The following is a 17,759-nucleotide window of genomic DNA, read 5'->3' as shown; positions in this document are numbered from 1 at the left end:
GACAGCGTGCATATTTGTTCTTGGAATAAATAAACGAATGAAGTTATTACCCCTGCTTTATGTTAATCTTTAAAGGTTGAAAGAGTATAAAATGTTCGATAACATCCAACTTACCTTATTTCTTCTTTATGTATGATATACGCACAGATTATTTTGTTAATTTTTCATTGAACGCACCATGTATAACTGATAAAACCTCGATTTGGTTTTGATTCTTACCTGCACAACGTTCTCGTCCGTGGACCACCTTGGTTGAGTGTTACCCAGTTAAAGAACTACCATAACAATTAACCGAAATTCCAAGGAAAATATTAGAGAATTGTTCATATGGCCTCCTGTATGATGATCTGGTTTGGGAATTTTTTGATTCAAAAATTTGGAATACAAAATTAATCAAAATATTGGGAAATCGTAGACAGTTGGAATTAAAAATTAGAAATTGAAAAGTTTGCATTTTATTTTTAATGTGCAAGTGTATGTAAGGAACTAGTACACCTATAGTAGGTATGTTAGTGATATTTTTATTGTCAAATAAGTGTAAAATAATCTTATGTGTACATTTCTAGAGTTAATCAAAGTAATTAAATTACCATATGTGACCTGGTCTACGGAAAGGGGGCTTAGGTGTCAAAAAATCAATTTTCACCTTTTAGTTGATTCGGATGGAAGATGAGATGCTTTTTCACGTTTCCCCGAAAACTAGTTTTCGCACGTTAGTTCCCTTTTCGTAGACCAGGTCACATATAGTAAATTCTTCATATTTTCATTTGTCTTTCTTAATTAAAATCATTTCCATATAGAGGCCAAAAGTACAGTTAGAGCTGAAGTTTAAATCAAATTGAAGTACTAAATTCTACTTATTTACATATCTTTATACATATGTACGTATTTAGGCAAATGTCAGAAAAGGTCAATAGCATATGCTTGTGTTTTAAAGTCATTGTTATAGTTGTTGTATTAATACTGGTTTCCCACTGCGCAAACAATGGCTTAATTATACTCTCGCAACAATGTTGCTAAGGAGAGTATTATAGTTTTGTTCACATAACGGTTGTTTGTAAGTCCTAAAACTAAAAGTGTCAGATATAGGGTTATACATACCAAAGTATCAGGGTGACGAGTAGAGTCGAAATCCGGATGTCTGTCTGTCCGTCCGTCCGTCCGTCTGTCCGTCCGTGCAAGCTGTAACTTGAGTTAAACTTGAGATATCGTGATGAAACTTGGTACACGTATTCCTTGCCTCCATCAGAAGGTTAAGTTCGCAGATGGGCAAAATCGGCCCACTGCCACGCCCACAAAATGGCGGAAACCGGAAACCTATAAAGTGTCATAACTAAGCCATAAATAAAGATATTAAAGTGAAATTTAGCACAAAGGATCGCATTAGGGAGGGGCATATTTGGACGCAATTTTTTTGGAAAAGTGGGCGTGGCCCCGCCCCCTACCAAGTTTTTTGTACATATCTCGGAAACTACTATAGCTATGTCAACCAAACTCTGCATAGTCGTTTTCTGCAGGCATTTCCATATACAGTTCAAAAATGGAAGAAATCGGATAATAACTACGCCCACCTCCCATACAAAGGTTATGTTGAAAATCACTAAAAGTGCGTTAACCGACTAACAAAAAACGTCAGAAACACTAAATTTTACGGAAGAAATTGCAGAAAGAAGCGTGGCCTCGCCCACTTATGGACCAAAAACCATATCTCAGGAACTACTAGACCGATTTCAATGAAATTCGGTATAAACTATTTTCTTAACACCCTGATGACATGTGCGAAATATGGGTGAAATCGGTTCACAACCACGCCTTCTTCCAATATAACGCTATTTTGAATTCCATCTGATGCCTTTTCTGTATAATATATAGTACATTAGGAACCAATGATGATAGCGGAATAAAACTTTATACAAATACGGTATTTGAAAAATATGTAAATGACGGATAATGAAATCTCGATTATCACTTTATCATGCGAGAGTATAAAATATTCGCTGACACCCGAACTTAGCCCTTCCTTACTTGTTTTTCAACTACATTTGTTGCTGCTATGATTTGTTAGTGTTGTTACTTTTACCAATGACACCGTTTTCAATGTGGATATTCTGCAAAAGATCCTTTGCTAGTTGACTTTGCCTAACAGCACACTTGTACGTACATATTTTTGCATGCGCTCACAGAACACTTATGTACGTCTGTATGTATGTGTTAGCGAATTTGTATTGCTACCTTCGAATTGATTGTCACAACATGCATTGTTACTATTGCTTTAATTGTTTTTGCATCTATTGCTGGTTGGTTTGTTGTATTGGCTGGCTGCCTGGCAGGCAGAATATACTGCATGCTCGCGTACATTAGTACATATGTAACAAGTGTACACGAGTGTGTGTGAGTTCTACTATATTTGTATTGATTTCCTTTGTTTACTTTGTGTTTTTTACTGAGTCGTGTCAATAACATTCAATTTTGAAACAAGTCCATCAAAAGAAGCAGTCTATTAATATAGCAAAAGCATTGGAAAATAATACATGTATCCGTAAACATACAAGTGCGCTAAATAATAAGACCATAAAAAATGCAAGCAAAATCAGAAGTTGTCTTATTTTTGCAGTATCGTCGTTTGCCTGCAATCAAAGTGGGGCCACCCTCCCTCTGCTTCTATACACTTGTTATTATTTCTCTTAACATACATAAAAACCCAATCCATATCATTCATAGTGTGCCTGATTCATGGTTGTCAAAGTTTTTCAGGTCATGAATATTGCAATGAAATATTCACTTAACGAACGAAATACTGCGAAATTTATACAAAAGGAAATTTGCCGACAAGTTGTTTATCCTTGATATGTATATGTATATGTGCTGCAGCAAAGTACTTGTTCGCTTTGAGCTCACTTGATAAGACTTGAGTGAAAACTAAAACTTTTGACTTTTCACACGGGAAAGGTAACGAAAATAATGAAATTGAGCATCAGCAGAAGATATGCAAGGTAAGGCAGAGCGTAGCAAAACAAAACAAATAATTTTCATCAGCATACAGGGCGTATACACAACCTTTTGCAAATGCATTCAATTGCATGAAATATTTTACACAAACAAATGGTATATGGAATGAGTGTAAAGCAAGAAATCGAGACACAATCACACACATACTTTGGCGTATACTCGCAAACATCTATAGGCTCAAACATGCTCGTGTATTGGAGTTCAAAGCGATGTGCAAAAAAGTTAGAATAGCTGCAAAAAAATTCAAAAAAGAAGTAATACAAACACTAGGAAACGGCAGTAAAAGAGAGTATTAAAAAGTAATAGGAGTTGTTAAAAGGCATGCAAAAGAAATGAATAATAAACCATTAAAGTACTGTTTAATTTAGTAACAAATAGATACATATGTATCTCTATATGTATTGTGGTAATCATTAAATTGATAAAATGGTAATCACGCACATTTTTAAATAAAAATACCGTACCACTAAAGTGTATAGTGTACAAAATAGTTTATTTAAGAAGTATTTTACTTTTCTTAAAATTATGTTTCGCTTGTTTAGGTAACGAATGTTGAAGATGTAGATAGCGCGCTGTCGATGTTCAAATTGTATCATGCGGGTCTGGTGTCGAAAAACGGGTGTTGATGTGGGCAGTGTGTCAAACGAATTGTTTAAAACGAATTGTGTCTCCTATCCTGTTGTCCATCCTTTTTGTTTAGTGGGTAGGGGTATAGGTGTGGTGAGTTGTGTTGTAGTGTCATCAGCTGTGGTGAATTGCGCTGTTGTATTAGGATGCGCCAGTTTTACCGGGTAGAGGGGTAGATGCCTAACTCATTTAAACAAGTACTACTTAAGAATATCAATCTCAATAGCTGAGCTGCGGTAAAATTAACTATGAAGCAGCAAACAGGCACGTAAAATAGGTTATTGGAGTTATTGCGGCCTACATAAGCAATTTGAAAGTATACAGAGCATGCGATTATTTATTTTTGTACTTTAAGAGTGTAGGAGAAAGTTTTTAATATGATAGTTCTCACTAAAAGTTTGTAAGTTAGCAGTAACCATTTATAATAATGAGAAAGATAGCAAGTCACGGCCACCAAAACTCCAACACATTCAGAGAATTTTTAAAACCAATATTTTATTCTTCAATAAATACAAATGCATACATACATATATGATTGGTGAATTCTATACAAATGTTACCCTTTCTTTTCCATCGCACTACAACAGGATAAGAGAACTGAACCTTTCTTTGGAAATTCGGAATTTTGTATTATAAAACAATGAAATCGTTAACTTCGGCTGCATGAAAACAGTAATACACTTCAGAGGTGCTTTCCTTATAGCATACCATAAAAGTGTATAAAAAATCTTTTTCGTGATAATGATAGATCCATTTCTATAACAACTATACGCTATAGCAGTCTGAAATAAAAAGTTTCTTCAAATATTATATCATTGCCTTGGACAATAACACTGGCCCACACTCATTTTGGTGAGTTGATACGAGAAAACAAGTCACATTTTCCATATCAGCTCTTGTTCATAAGAAAGAAGAAAAAACATCTATTTGAAACGGCTGACCTCATGCAGGACAGTACCATACAAGCTTACATTACTTAGTGTATGCTAGGGCGTATGAGTGATGCGCGATGCGGTGGCTTTCGATACGGGGAAATTAAAATGAGAATTGAAGGTAAACTAGAGCTGTCAGCTGACATCTAGTAGCGGGAAACCAAATTTTTTTGTAGGCCAGTGTAATCAGAGCCAAATTTTGTTAAGCTATCACAATTTAAAAAAAAATGATTAATAGTTAATGCTATTTATGTAGCTGGTTATTAATGTAATTGAATACTTTTTCTCCTTTAATAATCTGAATACCCGTGTTTGATTCAATTATCGTATTAATATTAAGAAATTAAAGACAATGTTCTGTCTTCTTAACTGTGATTATTGAATTCTAATTATTACATTAATAAATCAAAATTATTCCAAAAACAAAGTGTTTATTATTCTAATAATTTATGATACTTAATATTCTTCTTTTATTTTTTGTCGCGGATATAAATAGTATTGTTGGTATTCCGACACTAAACATGTGAAAAACATGAATTTTCAAGATTAATGCCACAAACACTTAGCGACTGCCCTTTTGATTTATTTATCGACATTGCAAATGCCATTGCATTAGCGTTTAAATTTGAACGGCATGTCGTTTCGAATTAGAGGAATCCGGGGAATTAAAACGTCTTCACCTTTGTTCTTCCCTTTCAAAATTGTGGCTTTTATCACGTTATTCATTACTCTCTTCACCGCACCGCGTTTATATTCCGCAACATGATTATTACCGATCAGATTTATAATTGCAGATTATGAGGAGGTAATCCGGGTAATGACTGAATCAATCGATTTGTATGTAATCAATTCACCAGTTATCTTATTTTGAATTTGAAAATTCATTTCATTGACATCAATGTTTTTTGTAGCCAATATAACTCGATCGCTCATCTGAACATGTTCTTTATAATTTTGTGCAATATTTGGGAAAACCTTTTCAATCAGTTCTGTCTTAGATTTCATAAAGTGACAGAAATTGATAGGAAACGTAATGTATCCAGAAGATGAGTCAACTGGTATTTTTCCATTACCAATATCGAGCAATTGCTTTGAAAAAGTTTATCCAGATTTTTAGTATCCATTTATTTATGGTGTTTTTATTGATATCTTAAGAATACAGAAAAAAAATGTTACAAAACAATATTAAAAATTAAAATAATTAGAGAGGGGGGGGAGACAGGTATAAAAAAAATGGCGCATCCTGGTGACATTGATCCTGGCTCTCTTGGTGGTCTGAAAAAAAAAATTAAAATAAATTCTTAATAAGTAAGGATACTGAAAATAAATATAATTTTTTTACCCTTTTTTTTGAAATTCCTGATTTTTTTTTAAATATTAAAAGCAAAAATTTTGACGCGATGCTTATAGGAACGATAAATGATTATATTAGGAAGGTTCACACAAAATTTCAAGTAAAGCGGTTGTATAGATCTTGAGATAATGCCGGTAGCGTGTGGAAAAAAGTAGTTTCGAGAAAAACGCGTTTAAAAAAATCGATACGGCCGAATCGGGCTAGGTACCGCGTCACTGAAGTAACTGTAGCTCTTAAAATAAATTTAATTTTTAAAAATCCTTTCGATGATATGTTCTTAAAAGTCTAAACTTTAAATATATGAAAAAAAAATCCATTTTTTCAAAATTCTAGAGTAGAATACCCTCTTAAGCATGCATTAAGTTTGTCGGCTGGCGTTGATGGCGGTAATGTTTGTCGAAATTCACCTGCCAATAATAACACTGCACTACGAAACCGGTTTTGGTTCTTTCGCAAATCTTGCAAAGTGCGATCAAATGCTTCTAAAGATTTTTTGTGTGCCATTGTTTACTCATCCCAAACTATTAATCTGCATTGCTGCAACACTTTGGCCATTGCTGAATTTCTCTAAAGGTTGCAGTTTGGAGTGTCATTTATTGCATGTTCAAGGGCAACTTGAGTGCGGGCTGAGCTATCCAACCGCCTTCCAATAACGTGGCTGCAATATCTGACGAAGCAAGTGCAAGTGCAATACCATTTTGGGATCTAAACATTGCCAAAATCAGTGGTATCAGACCAGTAAAAGTTTTTCAATACACTTACCTTAAAAGTTGGCATAAAATTTCCTTTAATAACTTTTGTAGCGCCAAATGATGTCATTTGAAAGCAATTATTGTATTGCTGGATATGAGTTAAAAAAAATGTCTGGAATCTGGCCCATTTCCAAAAACCAATGAATGTAATGGCTCTGGTGGCGGTATCAATGGCGCCAGTTTGACTTCACCGTTCGAGCAACACAATCCAGAGGCTTCATCAACTTAAATGCCTTGCACTATTGACAAACAACGTTCATTGGTCCAATATTGGAGTGAACTGTAGTCAATTTCTTTGTTATAATTAAATGTAGCTCTACAGGGGTTAAACGCAACACAGCTATTTTGTTGGTTCCGGTTCTACCGATTTCGTTTAACTTCATTCCGCGTTTCATGTTGCTCATCAGTTTGATTTGCTCTTGTATTTCTTTGACTTGCAGCATTACGGGTTCTGCGACTTAAGTTTGTACATCTAATTGCCGGCATTTTTAGAAACAAAAGTTCAACTGAAAATAAAAAAAAGACTACCTATTCTTTTGTAAAAGTATCAAAATGGTCTATCAAAACTTTTCAACACTATATTAATTTGACTAACCTTGTTGAACAAACAATTCAGAAAACAAGTAAGGAAGGGCTAAGTTCGGGTGTCACCGAACATTTTATACTCTAGCATGATAAAGCTATAGTCGAGATTTCATTATCCGTCATTTATATATTTTTCAAATACCGTATTTGTGTAAAGTTTTATTCCGCTATCATCATAGGTTCCTAATGTATATATTATACAGAGAAGGCATCAGACGGAATTCAAAATAGCGTTATATTGGAAGAAGGCGTGGTTGTGAACCAATTTCACCCATATTTCGTACATGTCATCAGGGTGTTAAGAAAATATTATATACCGAATTTCATTGAAATCGGTATAGTAGTTCCTGAGATATGGTTTTTGGTCAATAACCCATTTTCAATTTTCAAAAAAAGCCTGGATGCAGCTTCCTTCTGCCATTTCTTCCGTAAAATTTAGTGTTTCTGACGTTTTTTGTTAGTCGGTTAACGCACTTTTAGTGATTTCAACATAATCTTTGTATGGGAGGTGTTCGTGGCTATTATCCGATTTCTTCCATTTTTGAACTGTATATGGAAATGCCTGAAGGAAACGACTCTATAGAGTTTGGTTGACATAGCTATAGTAGTTTCCGAGATACATATGTACAAAAAACTTAGTAGGGGGCGGGGCCACACCCACTTTCCCAAAAAAATTACGTCCAAATATGCCACTCCCTAATGTGATCCTTTGTGCCAAATTTCACTTTAATATCTTTATTTATGGCTTAGTTATGACACTTTATAGGTTTTCGGTTTCCGCCATTTTGTGGGCGTGGCAGTTGGCCGATTTTGTCCATCTTCGAACTTAACCTTCTTAAGGAGGCAAGGAATACGTGTACCAAGTTTCATCATGATATCTCAATTTTTACTCAAGTTACAGCTTGCACGGACGGACGGACGGACAGACGAACGGACGGACAGACAGACATCCGGATTTCAACTCTACTCGTCACCCTGATCACTTTGGTATATATAACCCTATATCTGACTCTTTTAGTTTTAGGACTTACAAACAATCGTTATGTGAACAAAACTATAATACTCTCCTTAGCAACTTTGTTGCGAGAGTATAAAAAGAATTAGTGAAATCAGTCCAGCCATTCACCCGTGATGCCGTGACAAAGGGAAAAAGGGATTAATTTTTATATACATATAAAGATTATATTATATAAATTCTCTCCCTTTCGCACTCTTGTAGCCAAAAGAATTTGCAGACAAAAACATCTTAACACAAACTGCCACTGAATAAACTACAGCAACAAATAAATTTCTACTAAAACAATAACAATGTTTTACACAATCTAACGACGGTACGTTCAAAATTTTAAACAAGTTGCTAAGCTGCAGAGATTTGAAAGTTAAATGAAGAGTTTTGTATGCTCATTAAGTCCCAGCTGTGGTGGAAGGGATAGAGGAACGGACTGTACCATAAGTCGGTAGTTTGTCCAATAATTTCTCCTACAACAAATGTTCGTTTATTCTGCGCACATGGAACCTTAAATAAAAGCCGCTCATGTAACTATAAATATTCATACATACATATATTGTCGGGGTGATCGACGTGTGTTCAATTTGTGTATTTGAGTAAATATAAAATACGTATTTATATATAACCTGATGTGGATGATTTTTCCCGCGTTGTTGTTGCTGATGCTGCCTTTGCTGTAGGATTTTTGCGCCTATGTGTCCGTCCGCTCTGGTGATTTGTTTTATTGTGTCTTTCTGTTTGTTGGGTTTTTTCGTTGTTATGTTGGCCTTGTTGGGTGTTTTTTGCGTTGTCCTCTAATTCGTATTTAGACGAGTTAGGAGGACAATGCAGGGATGTGTTCATTGGTATGAACATGTTGTCGCCGAGTTAACCTAACACTCTTCCTTGTTTTGTTCCCTTTTTTATACTCTCGCAACAATGTTGCTAACGAGAGTATTATAGTTTTGTTCACATAACGGTTGTTTGTAAGTCCTAAAACTAAAAGAGTCAGATATAGGGTTATATATACCAAAGTGATCAGGGCGACGAGTAGAGTCGAAATCCGGATGTCTGTCTGTCGTCCGTCCGTCTGTCCGTCCGTGCAAGCTGTAACTTGAGTAAAAATTGAGATATCATGATGAAACTTGGTACACGTATTCCTTGGCTCCATAAGAAGGTTAAGTTCGAAGATGGGCCAAATCGACCCACTGCCACGCCTACAAAAGTGTCATAACTAAGCCATAAATAAGATATTAAAGTGAAATTTGGCATAAAGGATCGCATTAGGGAGGGGCATATTTGGATGCAATTGTTTTGGAAAAGTGGGCGTGGCCCGCCCCTACTAAGTTTTTTGTACATATATCGGAAACTACTATAGCTATGTCAACCAAACTCTACAGAGCCGTTTTTTAAGGCATTTCCATATACAGTTCAAAAATGGAAGAAATCGGATAATAACCACGCCCACCTCCCATACAAAGGTTATGTTGAAAATCACTAAAAGTGCGTTAACCGACTCATAAAAAACGTCAGAAACACTAAATTTTACGGAAGAAGTGGCAGAAGGAAGCTGCATCCAGGCTTTTTTTAAAAATTGAAAATGGGCGTGGCGCCGCCCACTTATGGACCAAGAACCATATCTCAGGAACTACTAGACCGATTTCAATGAAATTCGGTATATAATGTTTTGTTAACACCCTGATGACATGTACGAAATATGGGTGAAATCGGTTCACAACCACGCCTTCTTCTAATATAAAGCTATTTTGAATTCCATCTGATGCCTTCTCTGTATAATACGAGTATAAACATTAGGAACCAATGATGATAGCGGAATAAAACTTTACAAAAATACGGTATTTGAAAAATATTTAAATGACGAATAATGAAATCTCGACTATAGCTTTATCATGCGAGAGTATAAAATGTTCGGTGACACCCGAACTTAGCCCTTCCGTACTTGTTTCTTTTAATATCTAAATCTGCTAAGCCGTAAGTACCTGATTCCTTATACCAGTGGCGTAAAGCGTGTTAGCAACTTATTTATAACCTCAAAAAATGATAAACTTTATCCACTTCACATAACACTTCATCTCGTGAAACACTTTCAGCCACGCTGCCATCCTCACCCTTGTTTAGTCACTCAAAGGATCATATTGACTTCGCTGCTTACCGCAACCAACGATTGACTGAGCTTTTGCTGCTCGCTAAATATGTTGTTGAAAGTAAGTAACTTGTTGGTTGAGCTGCGTTATTGCTTTAAATCAGTCTCGACCAAACTACCACACGCACAAAATTATACAAATGATAGTTGAGAAGAACAAGAAGCGAAGCAAGTAGCGAAACAAAAAGTAAACAAAGCAGCTACACCGAAAAAAGTTTTCATAATTAAAAAATATGTTTATTTTAGTTTATTCAATTATTTTATTAATGTCAATTTCATATTTAATTTTTGATTCTCATTAAATCGCATATATGTTTGTCCGTTAGGTGGTTTCTATATTTATTTTGGATTATTTTAAGATTGGAAAAGGCAGCTTCACAGTTGTAGGTTGAACCAAACATAGAATAAAGCTTGTAGATCTTGTTTATTGTGTTCTTATATAAAGTTGAATCCAGATTCTTCCAAAACTCCAAACCGCTCCCCAATGGCACAGTTACGCTCCTTTGCAGACTATTTAGTTCAGTTTGAAGAGGTTCTTTTTGCTGACTTATGTCACATGTAAGTGGGCTACGTGGAGAATAATAATGTTGCTAATTTTATCAAAATCCTTGAATCTCTTATTGAAATCAATAACGATTGATTCCAATTCTTCCACATATTCATCCAATTTACTCACGTTTGTAAATTTGTGGTTCACGTTCACGTGGTAAACTTGTGACTTTTTTCTCCTTAAGTTCGCTAATCAAAATATTTAATTTTCTTTTAAATTGGCCAACATTATTAATAAGTTCCGATATAAATTTATTTTTGCCTTCTAAAGCGAGATTTAGTTCATTTATAAAGCTGGTAATATTACTCAGAAAGGCAAGGTCTAGTTGGAAATCTTTGTTGGACATTATGTTCGCTTAAATATTCCTCATCATTGAGCTCTTGAAGGAAAAGTTGGGCTTCATCTTTGAGATTAAACAATCTTTCTATACTTTTCCCACAACTGAGCCATCTAACTTCGGTATATAGAAGCAGGTCTTGATAATCCGAAGATAGTTGTTCAAGAAAAAGTTTAAACTTTCGGTGGTTCAGAGCGTGGTGTCCGCCTCTTATTTTATTAATTATTTTGATGGAAGCTTCCATGGCTTTAACAATATTTAAGTTTTTAGCAAATAATGCCTGCTGATGGATTATACAATGGAATGTGAGTATGTTGATATTTTTTTTATAAAAATATCCCACAAGTCCTTTGTTTTTTCCCAACATAACTCTTGCCCCATCAGTACAAATACTGCTCAGTTTTTCAATGTCTAACAAATTTAAAACATTTTCCTCGATAGCCTTATAAATTATTTCCCCTGTGACATTTTTGTGGAGAGATATCACAATTAAAACTTCTTCTACTGTTTCGAAATTGCTTCCCACTGATTTTGCACAAACAATAAACTGACATACATTATTTGCATCTGTGGTTTCGTCAAATGATGAGGAAAAAACATACAATTTCTAAGTCTATCTATCGAACATCTAAAAATATATGAACTGATTTGTTCTGATATATGAACAAAGCGGCAGGGGCCGACGGACTACCGGCCGAGCTATTCAAACACGGCGGCGAAGAACTATGGTCGGACGAGAGCATGCCCAACGATTGGAATTTAAGTGTGCTATGCCCAATCCATAAAAAAAGGAGACCCCACAATCTGCGCCAACTACCGTGGGATTAGCCTCCTCAACATCGCATATAAGGTTCTATCGAGCGTATTGTGTGAAAGATTAAAGCCCACCGTCAACAAACTGATTGGACCTTATCAGTGTGGCTTCAGACCTGGAAAATCAACAACCGACCAGATATTCACCATGCGCCAAATCTTGGAAAAGACCCGTGAAAGGAGAATCGACACACACCACCTCTTCGTCGATTTTAAAGCTGCTTTCGACAGCACGAAAAGGAGCTGCCTTTATGCCGCGATGTCTGAATTTGGTATCCCTAAAAAGGTAATACGGCTGTGTCAACTGACGTTGAACAACACGAAAAGCTCCGTCAGGATCGGGAAGGACCTCTCCGAGCCGTTCGATACCAAACGAGAAGGTACCATCTTCTATAAGAGTGTACAGCTGCTGGCGTATGCCGACGATATTGATATCATCGGCCTCAACACCCACGCCGTTAGTTCTGCTTTCTCTAGGCTGGACAAGGAAGCACAGAAAATGGGTCTGGTAGTGAACGAGGGCAAAACGAAATATCTCCTGTCATCAAACAAACAGTCGTCGCACTCGCGACTTGGCACTCACGTCACTGTTGACAGTCATAACTTTGAAGTTGTAGATAATTTCGTCTATTTAGGAACCAGCATTAACACCACTAATAATGTCAGCCTGGAAATCCAACGCAGGATTGCTCTTGCCAACAGGTGCTACTTCGGACTGAGTAGGCAATTGAAAAGTAAAGTCCTCTCTCGACGAACAAAAGCTAAACTCTATAAGTCGCTCATAATTCCCGTCCTGCTATATGGTGCAGAGACTTGGGCGATGACAGCAACCGATGAGTCGACGTTGCGAGTTTTCGAGAGAAAAATTCTGCGAAAGATTTATGGTCCTTTGCGCATTGGCCACGGCGAATATCGCATCCGATAGAACGATGAGCAGTACGAGATATATGACGACATTGACATAGTTCAGCGAATTAAAAGACAGCGGCTACGCTGGATAGGTCATGTTGTCCGGATGGATGAAAACACTCCAGCTCTGAAAGTATTCGACACAGTACCCGCCGGGGGACGCAGAGAAAGAGGAAGACCTCCACTCCGTTGGAAGGACCAAGTGGAGAAGGACCTGCCTTCGCTTGGAATATCCAACTGGCGCCACGCAGCGAAAAAAGAAACGACTGGCGCGCTGTTGTTAACTCGGCTATAATCGCGTAAGCGGTGTCTACGCCAATTAAGAAGAAGAAGAAAATTTGTTCTGTTCGACGGACTAGCGTGAGGCGGGACAAAGGGACAGATTCTAATATCCGACAGGCATCATAACCTTTGTTTCCAAAACAACTAAAAAATTCAGAGCCCAAATTTTATAAAAAAACCCCATCATCAAATGGGCGTCCTTTTTTCGCTAAATAAAGAGCAACTATAAACGACGCCTTTTTCTTTTGTTTACCTTTTTCTTCAGTATCAATTGCTTTGTAAATGTTCATTTTTTTTAAATTCGCTAATTTGTTTTCTCTTTCGGAAGTTTCAAGATTAGAAATATCTTTATGAGAATTTAAAAAATGTTTTTCTAAATTGAAAAGACGCTTACTCTTAAAAGTACTCTTGCACAACATATGTACATTTCGCAAGATTATTTTCACTTTCCTACATAAAAAATTGATCCATTTTTTTGCTCAGTGCAAGAACAAATTTTCCCGTAGCGAGTTTCTGCGAAAAAACGAAGACTAACAAGTAAGGAAGGGCTAAGTTCGGGTGTCACCGAACATTTTATACTCTCGCATGGTAAAGTGATAATCGAGATTTCATAATACGTCATTTACATATTTTTCAAATACCGTATTTTTGTAAAGTTTTATTCCGCTATCATCATTGGTTCCTAATGTTTATACTCGTATTATACAAAGAAGGCATCAGATGGAATTCAAAATAGCTTTATATTGGAAGAAGGCGTGGTTGTGAACCGATTTCAGCCATATTTCGTACATGTCATCAGGGTGTTAAGAAAACTTTATGTACCGAATTTCATTGAAATCGGTCTAGTAGCTCCTGAGATATGGTTCTTGGTCCATAAGTGGGCGGCGCCACGCCCATTTTCAATTTTTAAAAAAAGCCTGGGTGCAGCTTCTTTCTGCCACTTCTTCCGTAAAATTTAGTGTTTCTGACGTTTTTTGTTAGTCGGTTAACGCACTTTTAGTGATTTTGAACATAACCTTTGTATGGGAGGTGGGCGTGGTTATTATCCGATTTCTTCCATTTTTGAACTGTATATGGAAATACCTGAAGAAAACGACTCTGTAGAGTTTGGTTGACATAGCTATAATAGTTTCCGAGATATGTACAAAAAACTTAGTAGGGGGCGGGGCCACGCCCACTTTTCCAAAAAAAATACTTCCAAATATGTTCCTCCCTAATGCGATCCTTTGTGCCAAATTTCACTTTAATATCTTTATTTATGGCTTAGTTATGACACTTTATAGGTTTTCGGTTTCCGCCATTTTGTGGGCGTGGCAGTGGGCCGATTTTGCCCATCTTCGAACTTAACCTTCTTATTGAGCCAAGGAATACGTGTACCAAGTTTCATCATGATATCTCAATTTTTACTCAAGTTACAGCTTGCACGGGCGGACGGACAGACGGACGGACAGACGGACGGACGGACAGACAGACATCCGGATTTCTACTCTACTCGTCGCCCTGATCACTTTGGTATATATAACCCTATATCTGACTCTTTTAGTTTTAGGACTTACAAACAACCGTTATGTGAACAAAACTATAATACTCTCCTTAGCAACTTTGTTGCGAGAGTATAAAAATAGTAGGAGCTGGTCGAGGCTGCTTTAAATTTGTTGCACTGCTCTGTAATTAAAATGTAAGGATTGATGGCATATTTTGGGACACTATCTTCAATTTCATTAGTTAAAAATTCAAACTATAATTTCACTCTATAATTTTGTTTATTCAATTTTAATATCCAGTCTTGCCAATCGTGGGGCGATCCGACCAAAATTAATAGGTTTAAATTCAAAAACACACGTACTGAAATCTTACCCAATTTTAGGAATTTCTAATACAAGACGGTTATGGTTAGAAGGCAAAGAGCCTCACGTAGGCACACATATTTGCTATCTGGGGTCTTGAAAAAGTAAAATTTCATTCAAGCATTTTTAGACGACAATTGTCTAATTTAAGTATTAAGGTATACATTTGTGATAAATTAAATGATATCTACATTGATGTCTATTTCATCCATTGTTAAATAATCTGCCATATATTTGACATGACTCAAATGGGATTGAACTCGTATAACCTTATGAAGGCTCTTTTACCTCGCTAAATGTCAGAGAGCGATTTTCTTTGCGCTACTGAAATTGCACTATTTGAAATTTTTTCTACTTCCCCATGACCTAGTCTTCACAGCTATTCTTTCCTACGACTGTGGCATGTTGTCTCCCCTACAAAAACAAACATTTAATCTTAATTGATTTCTTTGGCTTTCTTACCTTAAGGTAAAGTGTCTTTTTTTAACAATCTTCCTAGTATTCGATAATTCTACTCTGCTAAAGTTGTACTATTGGACTTTCATAAGGCAGTATCTTTCTCAATTTAGTATTTTATATAAGTGGATAGAATGTGGGAAATTATTAAAGTATTGAATGAACTTTCATCCAAAATCCAAACTCTACAATTACTTGGCAAATAAACGAACTTCACAATTACCCTCTTCCTTAAATACGCCCACTTCTCGTCTTCAACTCTTCACAACTTCCTAGTCGTTGTCGTAGTTGATTTGAAAGTATTATATGTATATATGTGTGTGTTTCCTTGCGTGTAGAGCCTGTGGTTTGCATTTACGAACTTGTGGCCCATGTGTGTGTATATTCATATTCCAAAACGGCTGCTACCACTTTGGCCACAATAAAAGTGTACGTGAGCTACTCAATAAACACTCTTGCATGTGTGAATGTTTTCACAATTGCGTGTGTTTGTGGCTTGACGTCTACCCAACACACACGCACCCCACACGTGACTAAATATACCGTCATCCATTATATAAATAAATATACACGTGTGTTTGGGAGTGTGGGCACATTAAGCTCTCTCAATCGATGCAGCACATAATATTGAAATTATTAACTCGCTATAATAGTCGGTTTAACAACAAAAACAACAATGGTGGCATTAACACAATTCCCATGCGAAAAGTTTTCATTGCTACCACATTTATTGTTGATGTTGTTGATAACAGCAGCGCCTGCCACTCTATCATAATTGTTTATCGCTTATTTGGAGGACGTGAGGGTATTGGCGATGACGAATCATTTGAACGAAACATAAGAGAGGTGATAGAGGCTAATACTGAGCAAGACAGTCTAGTTATTTTTCTATATTTTTTGCACCAAAATTCTCAGTCAGACTAAATGTGGCTTTTGCAGCTTGTCAAAGAAAGTGAAAGGGCAGTTCAAGCTTCCATGCAAGATAGGAATGATACTGCCTGTACTTTTTCTTCCCTTATGATAATCGATATGTGATACATACCTTAAGTGGGCCATGTTGGATCTCTGCACAAATGAATGAATTCTTAAGCCCAGTAAACTTGAAAAATTAGCGGTCCTTAAGTTCGTAACCTGGTCATCCAGAGAACCATAGCTCCTTGTTTTCTCCATAACGTTTTAACAAAAACGGTCTTACAGATTAGAATTTGCTCTGACACGTATATTTCACGATAAGAACTAAGGGCAGAATTTACTAGTAGACAATGTTTCTTTTAAAGTCAAAATATTTTCCAAGTCTAAAAAAAAAAACAAATTACTTATATGCAGCCCAGTTACAATCTCTGAAAATAATATTTATTTTTTACTGAATTTATGGCTGTATCTAAATATGTATATCGAACGTTCGGAATATTATCTCGTTTTCCATACAGTATTAACTCCTTCCCAATTACTTTTTCTTAATTACTACCGTTTCTATATCATGTCACTTTCCATTTATCAATAGGCGTAAATAACTGTAAAGTACCTACTCCTGCCCCTCAGAAAAAATAAAATGAAATGAAATGAAATTCGAAGAGTTATTTTATAAGTATAACTAAATATGAGTATACTGATTTTTTATTCCTCCCACTTACCGCTATCACTGTTTCGTAGTTAACAACGAAGAAATTAAGACCAGTTAAACAAATAGGAGTACTATTCAAATGTATCGCTTAGGCTATAAGTTTCAACAATTTCTTTTTCTCCTCCGCATTAGTTGAATAAAGTATAACATCTTCCCAATCACAGCATTAATACGGCGTGCCCAATTAGTCTGTCTGTGAGAAAATATAATATTGAATTAGTTATACGAGTATTACTCAAACGATCATAAAGATCACGGCGAAAGCATCTTCAGTGTTTGTATATATGAGAGAATCCTTACTGTTGTCGAGGCCTAGGCCTCCAAAGATGAACAATTCAACCACCTTTCCAATTATACAACTTACGAATCGAATATTCCAGGCAGTTAGACCCAGCTGAAAATAAAGTAACGGTAAACTAAATCTTTACACGCTAGAATAACTTAACTAGCCTAATACACCTGCCTCTTTATAAAATGAGATAGGTGGCGTTCTAAAAGTCGTACTGAAAAAGCTGAAACCTTATATTATA

This window comes from Bactrocera neohumeralis, chromosome 4 (genome assembly GCF_024586455.1).
Source record: "Bactrocera neohumeralis isolate Rockhampton chromosome 4, APGP_CSIRO_Bneo_wtdbg2-racon-allhic-juicebox.fasta_v2, whole genome shotgun sequence".
Taxonomy (NCBI): Eukaryota; Metazoa; Arthropoda; class Insecta; order Diptera; family Tephritidae; genus Bactrocera; species Bactrocera neohumeralis.
The sequence above is the reverse complement of the archived record's forward strand: the minus strand, read 5'-3'. Positions refer to the sequence as shown.